This window comes from Chenopodium album, chromosome 23, assembly GCF_948465745.1.
Source record: "Chenopodium album chromosome 23, dcCheAlbu1.1, whole genome shotgun sequence".
NCBI lineage: Eukaryota > Viridiplantae > Streptophyta > Magnoliopsida > Caryophyllales > Amaranthaceae > Chenopodium > Chenopodium album.
The window spans coordinates 19,707,103-19,722,006 of record NC_137856.1 but is presented as its reverse complement, the minus strand read 5'-3'; the positions used below and the strand labels follow the sequence as shown (position 1 = coordinate 19,722,006).

At 38.2% G+C, this 14,904-nt stretch overlaps 1 non-coding gene across 1 annotated transcript; it reads right to left on the bottom strand.

Moving 5' to 3' along the window:
* Positions 1–3,031: 3,031 nt before the first annotated feature.
* On the bottom strand, positions 3,032–3,137 carry LOC145609839 (small nucleolar RNA R71). The gene has a single exon (XR_014106121.1). It is a non-coding gene; the product is annotated as a small nucleolar RNA R71 (small nucleolar RNA).
* Positions 3,138–14,904: the final 11,767 nt, after the last annotated feature.

The following is a 14,904-nucleotide window of genomic DNA, read 5'->3' as shown; positions in this document are numbered from 1 at the left end:
TCGCTCTTTGCTCTTCCTCTGTCAAGCGTCCTTGATCCTCCATTGTTGTGGTAAGTTCCTGCTTTTTCATCTTTGTTTTTGCTTTAATTTTCGCTTTACTTGCTTTTTCTCCCTTAATTCTTTCTCTTTTGCTGACTTCTTCCTCCTTTGTTCTTCTTAATTGCAGGTTTGAACTTTCTTCTTGTTTGGGCTTTTGTCTCCGCCATTGTTGTTGTACCTTGTTGCTTCTGCAACTTTTTCCCTAAAGGTACTTACTTTGTACCTTTTGTTGTTGTATTTACCCAATTTCGCTTCTTTTTGCTTTTTCTTCGCAAGATTGTGCCTTTTGATTCTTCCCAATTGTCGCTATTCCCATTTTTTCTCTTTTGTTGTTGTATTTGCATTCTTGGCTTTTTCTTACTTATTCCTTCATTGCCTCTAAACTGATTCGTTGATTTTCTCGTGCCCTATTGCTTTTTCCTTCCTTTACGGGCCTGCATTCCTTTGTAGATTTCATAATGTCTGACGCCTCTGATAGTCAGAATATGAGTGAGCCTTTAACGGCCATGGGATCGGATTCCTCCTCTTCCCGATCTTCTCTTTCGGGTGAGCGCCCTACGCACACTTCTTCTTTTTCTCCTACTCCTTTACAAACTGTGTATGCCTCTTGACCTTCCCCCCGCTGCGAGCGGGATGGGTACTGCTGCGACCCCTGCTGCTGCGTCTGGGTTAGGCAGTAGTCGTCCTGCTGAGGGTAGTGCATTTCACACTTTCCAGCGTAGACCCCGTCCTGATTTTTTTGATCCTTACTGTGAGCGGGTGCTTACGTGATGAGTGACATTTATGGCACTCATTTGATCTCTTTTTGGATGAATTTCATTTCATTTTATAGCTCTTTTCTTTAATTTTTCTTTAGTTTTGCTCTTTATTTCTTCATTTTGTGCTTTTCGTAGTTAGTTTCTTTAGTTTGTGCATTTTCTCGTTTATTTGTTGTTTTTCTCTATTATTTGCTTCTTTTCTTTTGTTTGTAGGTTATGGTCGATCATCCAAAGATTCCCGAGTTTCCCTTCAAAGGTTATCATTGCTTTTGATGCCTTGTGCTAGTGCATTGAGCTCAAGTCAAGAGGAACTCGAAGAGCAAGTTTTTGACTTGAACTCGAAGAGCAAGTTTCAAGACCGGTGCACACAAGCGGTGTGGACACCATTTATGCCTTGTGCCCACCAAAATTGCCATAAACTTGCTGCCTACTTTGTTGTTCATCACCAAAGGTCGTGTGCACCGGATGAGCAAGGATGAAGAAGGGGGGATTTATACCCATATAGGTGCGGGCGCACAAGGGTGATGTGCGGCCGCACAAGTGGCGCGTGCGGCCGCACACCAGGCGCGTGCGGGCGCACCCACATGGGTTTGTGCCCGTGCGCCCCTTTCTCTCTCCTACGTGCGATCGCTCCGGCGTGAGTCTATTTTTGGACGTCATAACGGACTTCTCCCTTGTATATATAGTTATTTCCTTCTATTTTTGGATAAGTTTTTACATTCGATTTCATTTGCTTAGTTTTTTATTAGATTTTTAGAGATAGAAACTCAAGTTTGAAGAGAGAGAAATTCATGGTGTACTGTTGATGATTCAAAATTCTTCATTGTAATTGATCTTTGATCAAGTTTTGTAAGGATTACTCATCTTTGATTTCAATATAAGTTTGATTTTAGTCGATTTCATTTGTTTTTCATATAATTATTGATTGTTTGATGTTTGATTGAAGTTTGATTGAAGTTTCATTGATTTTGGTATTGATCTTTAGATTTCTAATATGTTGATGATGAAATTGTTGATTAGTGTTGTTTTTATCTTAATTTCTATGGCTAGTGAGTAGTTTATTTGCTAGGGTAATGGTGAAGCATGTATGAGTAATGGATTAGAGTAATTGGGGATAATTAATGGAGTTGATGATGTGATTAAACTTGGTTGATGATTCATGTGCATGTGTGTGATTGATTGAAGTTTGGCCATCTTTGATTGTTGCACTAGATTACATTGTAAGCTCACATTGATACGGACCATTGATTTGTGACTTGCATTTTCACGATTGAGGTATCTTGTGATGTTTCCTAGTTAGATTTTATCGTAGTTGACGCTAGTTAGACCTCTAGGAGAATAGCTTGATATGCTCTTTTGGATGCATGTTTGATCTTCCCTCACATCGATTGACTTAGTTAGTTTGACCTCCCCAATTATCCTTCTCTATTACAAATACATGTGGATCCATTCCCTAGTGCCTATTACCTTGATTTCATACAAGTTCATTTGCATTATTAGCTCTAGCTCTAGTTCTAGCTTAATACCCCGCTCTAGACTTCGGAATAGCTTAGCGTTAGGCAATAGACTTTCAATTACCATTCCCTTGGGTTCGACCTCGACTTACTACTATACTCATATAGGGGTTAGTTGAGTTTACAAATATTGTTTGATTGGGTGGGGAAGGTAGCCCAACGACCTACCGTTTCGTCGCCCGTCAAAATGGCGCCGTTGCCGGGGAATGGTGTCTTGATTGTGTATTGTTGTTGAGTCTATTCCATCTATTTGAAAAATACAAAAAGATTTTCCTTTAGACTACACTTGTAGCCGTGCTACTAATAATTTTGTTTGAGATTGTGTGCAAGTGAACATGGGAGAAGCTCATAGAGTGACATTGAAGGAGTTGGGCACTCCGGGCGCTTACAAGTATGAGAGCGGGATTGCTTCATTATTAATCCCGGATGGTGATTTTGAAATCAAACCGGCTATGATCACCTTGATTGAGAGAAAACAATATGGAGGCACAAAAAGTGAAAATCCTCTCAACCATCTCAAGGATTTTGAAAAGTATTGTAGTACAATTATGGTAGCCGGAGTTGCTCAAGAGTATATAAGGCTCAAGCTGTTTCCCTTCTCTCTCATTGGAAGAGCATTAGAGTGGTTGGATAAGGAGGTAAAGCCAAGGTCCCTTAGGACGTGGGATGAAGTCACAAAAGCTTTCTTGTCCCGTTTCTACCCACCAAAGAAAACGGCGGAGGCTAGAGCCTTAATCCAAAGTTTCAAGCAATTGCCTAGAGAGAATCTCTATGAAGCATGGGAGAGGTACAAGGACTACCAAAGGGAATGCCCTCACCACGGAATTTCAACCTATCAAGTCATACAAATTTTCTATGGTGGTTTGAGCTTTCAAAGTAGATCGAGCCTTGATGCCGGAGTCGGAGGGCCGATTATGAACAAAACGGAAGAAGAGGTTGTGGATGTAATAGATAATGTGGTAAGGAACTACATGGATTGACATGATGTAGAGAGAGAATCGGCAAGCACAAGTGGCTCAATCGATCAATCTTATGTCGTCAACGATTTGTCCACATTGGTCTCGGAGTTAGGAAAGGAGGTGAATTCTCTCAAGACCAAGCTCGAGATTCCTTCACAAGCTTCTAGTCTTCCCTCCCAATTTAAGGGGAGAGGTACATCTTCCTACTCCAATCCCCTCTTTGCTTCTTGTTGCGTGATAAGAGAATGCTTGGTTTGTGATTTATGTGGAAAGAATGATCATAATGCTTCTAATTGCCCCAATGTTCCTTGTGATAGATATGATGGATATGAGAATGTGCATGTGAATTGTGATGATAATAATGATTTTGGACCTAGATTTAATGCTCAAAAGAATGTTGGGAATAGGAATTATCACAATCATGGGAGCTATGATAATTATAACCAAAATAGTGGTTATGGTAACCATGTGACCCAAGAATTTTGTGGTAACCATAATAACTTTTGTTGTAATGATCAAAGCCATGACCAAGAATATGGGGATCATAACCAAGGTTATGGTAACCATAATCAAAATTCCGGCCAAAATCATGGTAGGGGTAATTGGAGTAATCAAAGTAGGGGAAATTTTCAAAATGATGTTCAAAGAGATACCCCACCCCAAATTACTCCAAAGACTCAAAGCCAAGGTGATTATTTCTATGTTCAACAATCCCAATTGAATAGGCTAGAGAATTTCATGATGGCTCAATCCAAGATGTTGAATGAATTTGTCTTGTAACAAAATGTTTGAGGTCTTATTTACTCATGGAAAGAAGCTTGAGAACCAAATTGTTCAACTAGCCGACCCTTTGAGAGATTGTGCTAGTCCATCTTCTTTACCCTCACAAGAAGTTGACTCTAGGGAACCGATGTGTGATATGACCACTAGTAGTGGTAAGGTCCTTAAAGAGAGTGTTCCTAGGAAGAGTAAGGAGAGTGAAAAGGAGAGTGATCCGAGTGAAGGGAATAAGAATGAAGAGCCTAGCAAGATGAGTGAGGATTCCAATGATAAGCCTAAAGAGAAAGAGCGGAAGCAAGACGAGGTTTACAAACCTAGACTTCCTTACCCCCAAAAGCACAATAGGCACAAATTGGATGAGCAATTTGGGAAATTCATCGAGATGCTTAAGCAACTTCATCTTACTCTTCCTTTTACCGATGTGGTAGAACAAATGCCAAACTATGCTAAGTTTCTTAAGGAAATTTTGAGCGGTAAGAGAGATTGCAATTTGGTGGAACCAGTGAATTTAGGGGAGTGTTTTAGTGCCTTTATTCAAGATGACTTACCCCAAAAGTTGAAAGATCCCGGAAATTTCTCCGTACCTTGCAAAATCAAAGGAAAATTGTTCCATAATGCTCTTTGTGATCTTGGTGCTAGTGTTAGCATCATGCCTTATTCCGTTTTTAAGAAACTTAAGCTAGGTGAGCTCCTTCCATCCAACATGACCCTTCAATTGGCCGATCGGTCTATTAAGTTTCCAAAGGGGAGGGTTGAGGATGTTCCTCTCAAGATAGGAGAGTTCATCATTCCCGTTGATTTCATTGTGCTTGAGATTGCGGAAGATGACCATATCCCTATCATCTTAGGAAGACCTTTCTTAGCTACCTCGGGAGCCTTGATAGATGTTAAGGGAGGTCGTATTACCTTGAGAGTTGGTAAGAATGAGGAAAGTTTTGATTTGAAACCAATGCATGAGTCTTTGTCTCTTGTGAAAGGAATTATGTGTGTTAATTCCCCTTGCTCCATTGATAATGTATGCATGATTGATTCTTCAACTAACGATTTTCTTGAGAATTATGATGATGTGCTTTTGAGTTGTGATTGCAAGAAGGTTAGTGAAGATAAAATGATGATTCCCAAGCTTATGGACGAGGAGGAAGTTGACATTCCTCATTGGTTTGAACTCTATCCTCAAGATGAAGGTGATGTTTCCATGAGTTTAGATGGTGAGGAACCATTTACAAAGAAGAACAAGGCAAAGAAAAGAGCACGAGCTTCTAGGAAAAGAGAAAGAAGTTGTGGAAAGAAAAGCTTGCATTTGAAAAGTCTTTGTATGAAATCTCATCAAGCAACAACGAGAAGTTGCTAGAAGTTGAAGAGAAGTTTGCTCTTTTCGCCACTTTGAAGAAGGTGGTGTTCTTTGACCCTTCATGATTTGGAGGAAGGGTCGAGCTTAGGACCATAAGCAAGCGCTTCCCGGGAGGCAACCCGAAAATTTCTAATTTTTTTCTTTTTGATTTTGAATATTCTTATTTTTCCTTTTTTTAGTTTCTTTTCTTTCACTTTTCTACTTGCTTGGATTTGTAGGTTGGACTCTTGGGATTGGATTTCATCAAGTGAGCATGAGGAATGAGAAAGTGTTTTGCGATTTTTGATGTTTTATACTCGAAAATTGAGGTAAAAGGGGAAGACTTTTAGTGAGGTAAGATAGGGAATTTTGTGCTTTAAAAGTTGAAGGAAGTTGATGCCTAGTGAGTTCTTGTGGTGGGTTCATGAATCTCAAACTTTGAGCTCACTAATAATGTATTTTGTTACTGCCTATGTTGGTGTTTATCACCATCATGATTCATGTACGCACCCAAGAGGCCATTACGCATCAAAGAAAAAAAAAATAAAGAGAAGAATAGGGAGCATGGCTGTGCGGGCGCACTAGTGATCTGTGCGGCCGCACACCTACCTGGTGCGGGCGCACATATGGTGTGTGCGGCCGCACCCCTTGCCCGGATGCCCCTTATCTTCCCTTTCTTTCTTTCTTCTTTCATTTCTCCTTATTTCCTTCTACCTTCGTCCCCCATCACCCTCGTACCCTCAAAACCGCACCAACCTTTTTCCATAACTCATCAAATTTCATTTATCCAAAGCCTAAGTGTCTTTTAGTTAGCTTGTAGTTTAATTGGTTACTTAGTTTTCTTTTCTTACTTTTTAACTCTTTGTTATCTTAGTTTAGTGTTCCTTTGTAGTTTCCTTTTCTTTTATTTTATTTTGAAGTTACTAACCATTTTCTTTGTTTATAGTTTTTTTTTTTTTTCTTTTTCCTCACTTGGCTTCTTGAAGATGCTTTTGATCTTGGAATGCAACGAAGGTAGTTTCTTTTCGCCCTCGTTTATTTTTGCTAAGCTTGGAGCCCGGTGAGACCTTTCTAATCTTTCTCTTTATTTTTCTTTGGTTGCATAGACTAGGATTAGTTTAGGGGAAGTTGAATGGTTCGAGGATGAATGCTTGTTAACACGTAATGTGTTTGGGATCGATGACGATGATGTCATTCGATCACTTGTTTGTCGATTGGGATTTATATGTGTTTAACTTTCTTTCTAGTCCATTTCACCTTTTTTCTCCTATTTTCCTTTTTCTATGTTTCCTATTCTTTTCTTTTATTTTTCTTTCCTTTTATTTTCTTTTATTTTCTTTCTTATTTGTGGGATGATTTTGAGGCATATTTTTCATTTTTATTTCTTTTGAATTGAACTTTATACATTGGACTTTGTCTTTTGCATGATTTTCTTCCTAGGTAGTAAAGGTATGCATGGTTTGAGACTATGTTCGGTTGACTCTAGGATAGGTGTATGCTAGGGTAGTTGGTTTGAACTAGGAGGATCATGAAGCCGGATTCTACTTGTTTGTGGCATGCTTGGTTGTTGCTTCCTATAGTCAATTTGACACCACTAGTGAGTTTTTGCTACATCCATGTGAGGTTCATCGTTTTTCAAGCCTTCAACCTATTTTGTATGAGCAGCGTGGATCCTTGACTTTGCAAACCTAATCTATAAAGCTTGATGTATGATTCTTAAACCCGAGACCGAGCTATCTAGGGAGGACAAAGGCACCTTTTTCGGGGTGGTATTTTTCATTTTTAGGATAGTTTGTATTATCTTTTGGGTTTACATTTGCCCTCTTGCAACCATTTGAGCCTTATACCTTCTTTTCAAGCCACATCTTTAGTTCTTTGGCCTTTTGTTTCATTTTCTTTCTATTCTTGGTTTTTGTGAAGCAAATTGATCATGTATGATGGAGTTTGTGGTGGATATGTTGGAATTTTGGTTTTTATGAGTGCAAGTTTATGATTAAGTTTTCTTTGTGAATAATGGCAAATGAGTATGAGTAAAAGCTGTCCTACATTATAAAAGGCATGGACAAATAAGTGCAAAGTTGAAAAAGCCGTCCAAAGTTAAAAGAGGCGAGGACAAAGCGTTATTGAAAACTGAAAAAGAAAAAAAAAGTGAAAAGTGAAAAATTCAAAAATATTTTGATTTATTCTTTTCTCCTTCTAAGCATTGAGGACAATGCTTTATTTTAGCTTGGGGGAGAAGCGTTTACGCTTTTTGTATATATTTCTTGTGAGAATAGCTTCAAATAAGCTTGGGGGTGTACGCATTTTTGTTTGGATTGGTGATTACTTGATTGTGATTCTAAGAAAGGCGCCTTCTTTGCTTCACTATTAAGAAAACCACCAAATTTCAAATTTTAGCCTACCTTCACCCTTTATGCCTTACGTTACAACCTTGGGGAAAGACCTTTCGACCTAGAAAGTTGAGTCACTATTCGGGGGAGAGAATCATGGGTCATTGCCTAAGTAAAGGGGATGAATAGTCAAGATAGTCGAGTAGCCTAAATAAATCTCTTTTTCCGGTTCCTTCGAGGAATCATTGGGATGCTCACTAAGGGGAGATTTGAGACTAGTGGGGAGAACGCGGTAAGATCGTTTGGGATGAACGTGGATTGTGATGTCTAGTTCCTATGCCTAGCATACCCTAGGTTTCAATCAACCTTAGATATCTTGAAAAGTGCATACCTTAATTACTTGAGAAAGACTTTCATTCATTTGCATTATAGTCTCTATGTAAGTCCATTTTGCAAAGGTTTTGTTTTCATTTTCTTTTCTTTTCTTTTTATGGTTTTGCCTCATTGATGTTTGGTGGAGAGTTATGGGTCAAACTCTTAGGATACCCCTACGAGACCTCACTCGTCCTCATAGGCGACTTTGGGGTTTAAATGACTTGTTGTAGCTAAAAGCAACCGTGATTCCTACGACAGTGAGTCTTAGTGTACATTCTTATCTTGAGTCTTTCTTTTTCATTTTCAATAAATTTTTCATCCTTGTTCTTTCTTGCTTTGTTTTTCTCGAGGACGAGCAAAAGGTTATCTTGGGGGAATTTGATGAGTGACATTTATGGCACTCATTTGATCTCTTTTTGGATGAATTTCATTTCATTTTATAGCTCTTTTCTTTAGTTTTCTTTGGTTTTGCTCTTTATTTCTTCATTTTGTGCTTTTCGTAGTTAGTTTCTTTAGTTTGTGCATTTTCTCGTTTATTTGTTGTTTTTCTCTATTATTTGCTTCTTTTCTTTTGTTTGTAGGTTATGATCGATCATCCAAAGATTCCCGAGTTTCCCTTCAACGGTTATCATTGCTTTTGATGCCTTGTGCTAGTGCATTGAGCTTCAAGTCAAGAGGAACTCGAAGAGCAAGTTTCAAGACCGGTGCACACAAGCGGTGTGGACACCATTTATGCCTTGTGCCCACCAAAATTGCCATAAACTTGCTGCCTACTTCGTTGTTCATCACCATCACCAAAGGTCGTGTGCACCGGATGAGCAAGGATGAAGAAGGAAGGATTTATACCCATATAGGTGCGGGTGCACAAGGGTGATGTGCGGCCGCACAAGTGGCGCGTGCGGGCGCACCCACATGGGTTTGTGCCCGTGCGCCCCTTTCTCTCTCCTACGTGCGACCGTATCGGCGTGGGTCTATATTTGGACGTCATAACCGACTTTTCCCTTGTATATATAGTTATTTCCTTCTATTTTTGGATAAGTTTTTACATTAGATTTCATTTGCTTAGTTTTTTATTAGATTTTTTGAGAGAGAAACTCAAGTTTGAAGAGAGAGAAATGTAGGAGTTTATAGGTACTACGCAGCGAAAATTATATGAATCATATTCAACAAAGTACCTAATCCCAAGAATCACATGCATAACACACAAGACACATAATCATACCTTTGAAACGTGAATTCCACGAAGCTATTCGACAGGCAAATCAGGGAGAGAATAGAGCCCCAAGTGTTGCTCCTCTACTTAGTCCACGAGATTCGAACGAGCCGTCCACCAATACTAGATTGGTCGAGTGATTGAGGAAAACCGTGATCACCACCTTTTCGGACAACCGACCACTGCACGAACCACCACCACCACGAGACACCACTGTGCGCCAGGGAGGAGGAGAGAGCCGTGAGAGAGGAATATGAGAGGGGTGGGGTTTTGTGTTTGCTAATTTGGGTTTGATCAAAAGATCAGTAAATTTCATACATGCAAACCTAGGCACCTAGTCTATTTATAATCTCATTATAATTAGACTAGGGCACGAAGCCCAATAGCCTCTCAAAGCCCCTATATAGCCGGCCACCTAGAGTGATGAGGCCCATGATGGGCCTCGTCCTCTAATGCTCGATCTAGCCCCTTTGTGTGACCTTATAGGATCCGTCCAATTGGGCTTTGGCCTATTTTACTAGTCCAAAGATCGTAAGTACCTCTAGCTATGGCAAAACGACGACCCAAATGTCCGGACTTAATTATCTCCATAATTTGATCCATTTATATATCTAGTAATTGCACACGACGAAGACATAACTCCTTCAATCTCCCACTTGTCTGAGACAAGGGTGCAATATTCAAATTCCCGAAGTCAATGTATATGTCGATTTGATAATATGATTGCATCACGTGTCGAGATCATATTAATCTACAAATCGTTTCTTGAAATCCGAGTTAGAATTACAAAACCAAATGATTACAGAGTAATGCATTTGAACGTGGCCACGTATTTTCTGAATTCTCCCTCTTCAAGCGGCCATGACACATTTCCTAAATTAATAGGTAGACTCTATCCAATCTTGTGGCAACAATCCTCCCACTCAACTTCTGAAATGACCAAAAAACACCCTTTATAATCTCTAATTACGGGCAGACATTTGAGTGTACCACAGCCATAACATTTATTGAATGAAATCATGTTCCACTAATGTCAAAGGAATCCACTAATATATACGGAAGTTCTATACTTGAACTTCAAAGTAGGTTAATAGTTCGATCATGCATCATTCATCCATATCCAAGTGATCGACCGAGCATCATTATGCCCCTATAGCCCATGAAACTGCGCTATCCAGTCAATCTTACATGCTAGTCCATTCGTTGAAATCATTTATGTCCACTTTAATGATCTCGAACTAGGAACTTAAATAATATATGAATTTTGTTCACCTGTGGGGTTTCATTCAAAAGGTCATCAACCTAGTGAGCCCATCAATTCATAATTATTTTGGACATTTTATTTAATTTCAAACCATAATCAAATAAGAGAAATAATGATTTCTGTTTTAAACATAATTCTGCAAATTGATGCATTTCTTATGTAATATGTTTTCTCAAACATACACAACTTAAATTACATAATTTGCTTCAATCCAAAACTTTAATATGACTCTCACATCATAGTCTATGGAAGGGGTTTAGTGATTTCTCACTCATAATGTAACTTTGCAGAACATGACCTCCCGCTGGTCAATGATCTCATAACTGAGGCGATATCTCATATCCATTTGTTTGGATTTGTGATGTGACCCTGGTTCCTTTGTTCTTGGGCAAAGGTGACCCTTTAGTCACGTAACATTTTAATCCGAACTTCCTCTAAATTTATCCGACTATAGCTTAATACACATATTCTGACATTGAGCATGCAATAGTGCTCTGCTTTGAACTCTTCAAGCTCACTGTACTTCTCCACACTGACAAAATATGCATCTAGATCAACTTCTAGAATCATCTTGCCTGTTTGGAAAAACTTGCATCCGTAAAACCTTTTGACAACTTGTTTATCTATAACACCGTAAACTAGAAAAATTCCTTTAGTGCTTCTCAAGTACTCAAGGATTTGTTCTTGGTAACTTTCAGTATGCTTATTCTGTATTTGCTTGAAACTTGCTACACACGCACAAGTCATATGTAACAACTTGCTTTGTACATTTCATGGCACATGTAATGGACTTTTGCAGAAGCATAAGGTACACTACCTTCACAACTCAACTCTACTAGCTTTTAAGGCACAGAGTTTTACTGAGTGTAAAATCATGAGGCATGAGAAGAGATCCTCTCTTAGAATCTTGCATCTTGAACTTGTCAAGAACCTTATCAACATAAGTCTCTTGATTAGGTCCAGTCATCCTTCAAGATTCACTTTGTGGATTTTCATTCCCAATATGTACTCAACATCTCTTAAGTCTCCCATATAGAAACAATCTTTCTAACCATTGCTTGACTTATTCAAGCATTGATATATCATTTCATATGAAATGTATGTCAACTACATACTAAACTAAGAAGACTAATTGCTCCCACTAAACTTCTTGTCTCTACAAGATTCCTTTTCATTCTTCCAAGGTAATCAAACTATTTGATTTCCTAATCGAAATGAATTTTCCAACTCCATGATGCTTACTTCAATCCATAAATGAATTTCTGAAGTTTGCAAAACTCTCTAGGAATTTCTGGATTTCAAAAATCTTAGGTTGTATCATATACATTGCCATCCATCAAGAACATTTCATGAAGGTGATTTTGATTTCCATAACTAGAATTAATCCGAATAGGCTTACACAACCAATAGGTTTGACCCCATTTGCAAGATTATCATGGACTAGCACATCTTTACAGACATGGAGTCCATTCTGGATTTCTTGGCTTTAGGCCATTTCCTGAGTTGTCACTTGTCCAAAGCTTGCTTGTAGGTATGGATTCCAACCATTCCAATAGGAAAATTTTAGAATCCACCTTTTACCAGAATTCCAACAAACTGTTTGTTTTGCTCCTAAGTAACCTACGATAGGTATGAGCGACAATAGAATTATTCTCTTCAACTCTTTGAAGCATTTCATTCTAGTAGGACGATAGAAGTCTCGCTAGTTGAATTAGCTTGCTTCGACACATGTTTTATCAAATTAGCTGATTTCATGCGCATTCGTCTCTAATGTAGTGTTATCCACATCCTTTTGTTGCTCGTCTCGAATCTCATCGAGATCTAACTTTACTCCCACTTGGCTTTGTAGGAAGACATTTATTTCTATAAAGACACTATCGCGAGCAACAAACGTTTTGTTTTTACGCGATTGTAGGAATAATACCTCTGATTAAGGGCCTATTATGTCATCTTTGTAAACATTTTACATAAATTTCATAACCTTTCAATCATGTTAGAAAAGATAACTTTGGAACATTTCCAATCTATAACATTTATGACATCTTTTCTACTGCTTTGGTTAAGTTTCTGTTTAGTATGTTCGCAATTGTTGTTGTTCTAACGCATATCCTCAAAACGATATTTGTAAATCATTAAATCTTGGATCGAACCATGGCAAGCAAAGTTTGATCCCTGCTTTGTACATACATTTAAATTGTAATGTTCCTGGATTCCTTTAGATGATCATTTGTTTTGAGTTAAATATTTATCACAACAATCATATTGTGGTGCTAAATTGTTTATCTCAAACTGATTTTACATTTTATTTTGGAATTTTGAACATTTCAATGATTCCAACCTTTACTTCATTAAGTAATTATCGACATATTTACTTAAATCGTTAATAAAAGCAATGAAATAGTTAAATCTCTTGCCAATTTTGAATTTATGGTACACTCACATCATATGTTTGTGTTCTAAAAGGTCATTTTAGCTCTTTTACCCTTTTAACTAAAAGGTAACTTGGTCATTTTACCTTATCAAGCATGACTTCCAATTCTCAAGTGATTCACAATCATATAAGAGTAATAGTCCATCCATAACTTTGGATGTGAAAATGGTTTATGTGACCTAACCTTACTTTATTTGTAAGTTTACTTTGAATCATCTAAATTTACTTTTGTGATCTACTTATATCAATGTCATAAATAAAATTAACTCATATCTAGAAAAATGAAAACAATTTATTACCTTGGTCATGGATCAACGTTTGTCCAAGCCAAGTAAAACCAAATCAGTATTCAAAACAAGAAAACCGAAATATTGTCTCATAAAAAACAGGAAATAGTTCTAAATGTCATGATAAACTAATCAAAAAATAAAACTATGAAGCTATCTTTGGCCACTCAAAACTTCTAGTGCACCTTCAAGCTCTATCTCCATGCTAGCTTCACTTGTTTGCAGTTCCTGCGCAACATCACAATGTCAAGCACTGCAACTTGGTATCACATACCTTAGTGAAAGTTAAAATGTTTATAGCATTATACCTGAGGTTGATGCTCCATTCTTCTTCTTGAGGAAATCAAGGTATTTCTAGCAATTGCGTTTCCAATGCCCCTTCTTCTTGCAGTAAAAGCATTCACTCTCACTTGCAGCCTTGGGTTTTGGATTCGCCTTAGGCTTTTCAGGAGCCTTGGCAACTTGCTTGCCCTTGCTCTTGGCACTAGCCTTTTGCCCCTTCTTCTTGAACCCCTTTCCCTTTTGAATCATAAGAACTTCCTTCTTAGGTTCCTTAGGGATTTGTTTCTCAGCACTAACCAGCATTGCATGCAATTGATTCATAGTCTTTGCATTGGCAGTCATGTTAAAATTCATGATAAACTGGTTGAAACTTTCTGGAAGTGAGTGGAGAATGATGTCTGTTGCCAAATCATCACTGTATGGGTACCCCAGTTTCTCCATACTTTGAATTAGGCCGATCATTTTGAAAACATGATCATGAACTGTGGCACCCTTCTCCATTCTACAATCCAGAATCTCACGATGAAGCTCATACCTTTCAACTCTAGCTTGTTTCTTAAACAAGGCTTTGAGTTCTTCCATGATTGAGTAGGCATCCTGGTCCTCAAAACGCTTTTGAAGACTAGGTTCCATGGTAGCAATCATTAAGCAAGTGATAGGCATAGCTCTATCATGAGCTTCCTTGTGCTTCTTGAGCTCTGCCGCAGTAGGATTTTCTGGCAGAGGTCCTGGCAATGGGGTATTAATGACATCCTCCTTACCTTCAGATTTCAGAACAAGCCTTAGCATTCTTTCCCAGTTGGAAAAGTTTTCCCCTGTCAACCTATCCTTCTCAAGGAATGGTCGCAAATTGTAAACGTTGCTGTCATTGTTATTACGGCTACCCATCTATGTCAAAATAAGGCAAAGTTTAATAATTATGTTTACATAAATTAAAGTACCACAAAACACATTCATTTGGTAACTTTAAAACACTTTATTCAATAATTAAATGATCCCAATTGAATTTTAAGTGATTCCAAGACCCTTTATTCGTGCAATAATTGACCGGACTTTGGCCCTACCATCAACCATTACATTTTCAAGGTGAGTAAACTCTTTACTGATTACAACCCTTGTAACTCTTGGTTGAATAATTAATCATCACATGTTTAATTATTACCCTTAGCTTCAAGGTTCTAAACTTTATCTTTAGGTAACCTTGTTGAGTATAACCAATTAAAAGTGTAGAATTTGTCCTACCCCCATTCTCCAATGAAAATTATGACGCCCAGCTTTGGCATGACCCATCATAAATATCAAAGGTTTCATCGGGTTTTTAATTGGAAAAGCTGCCTCAATA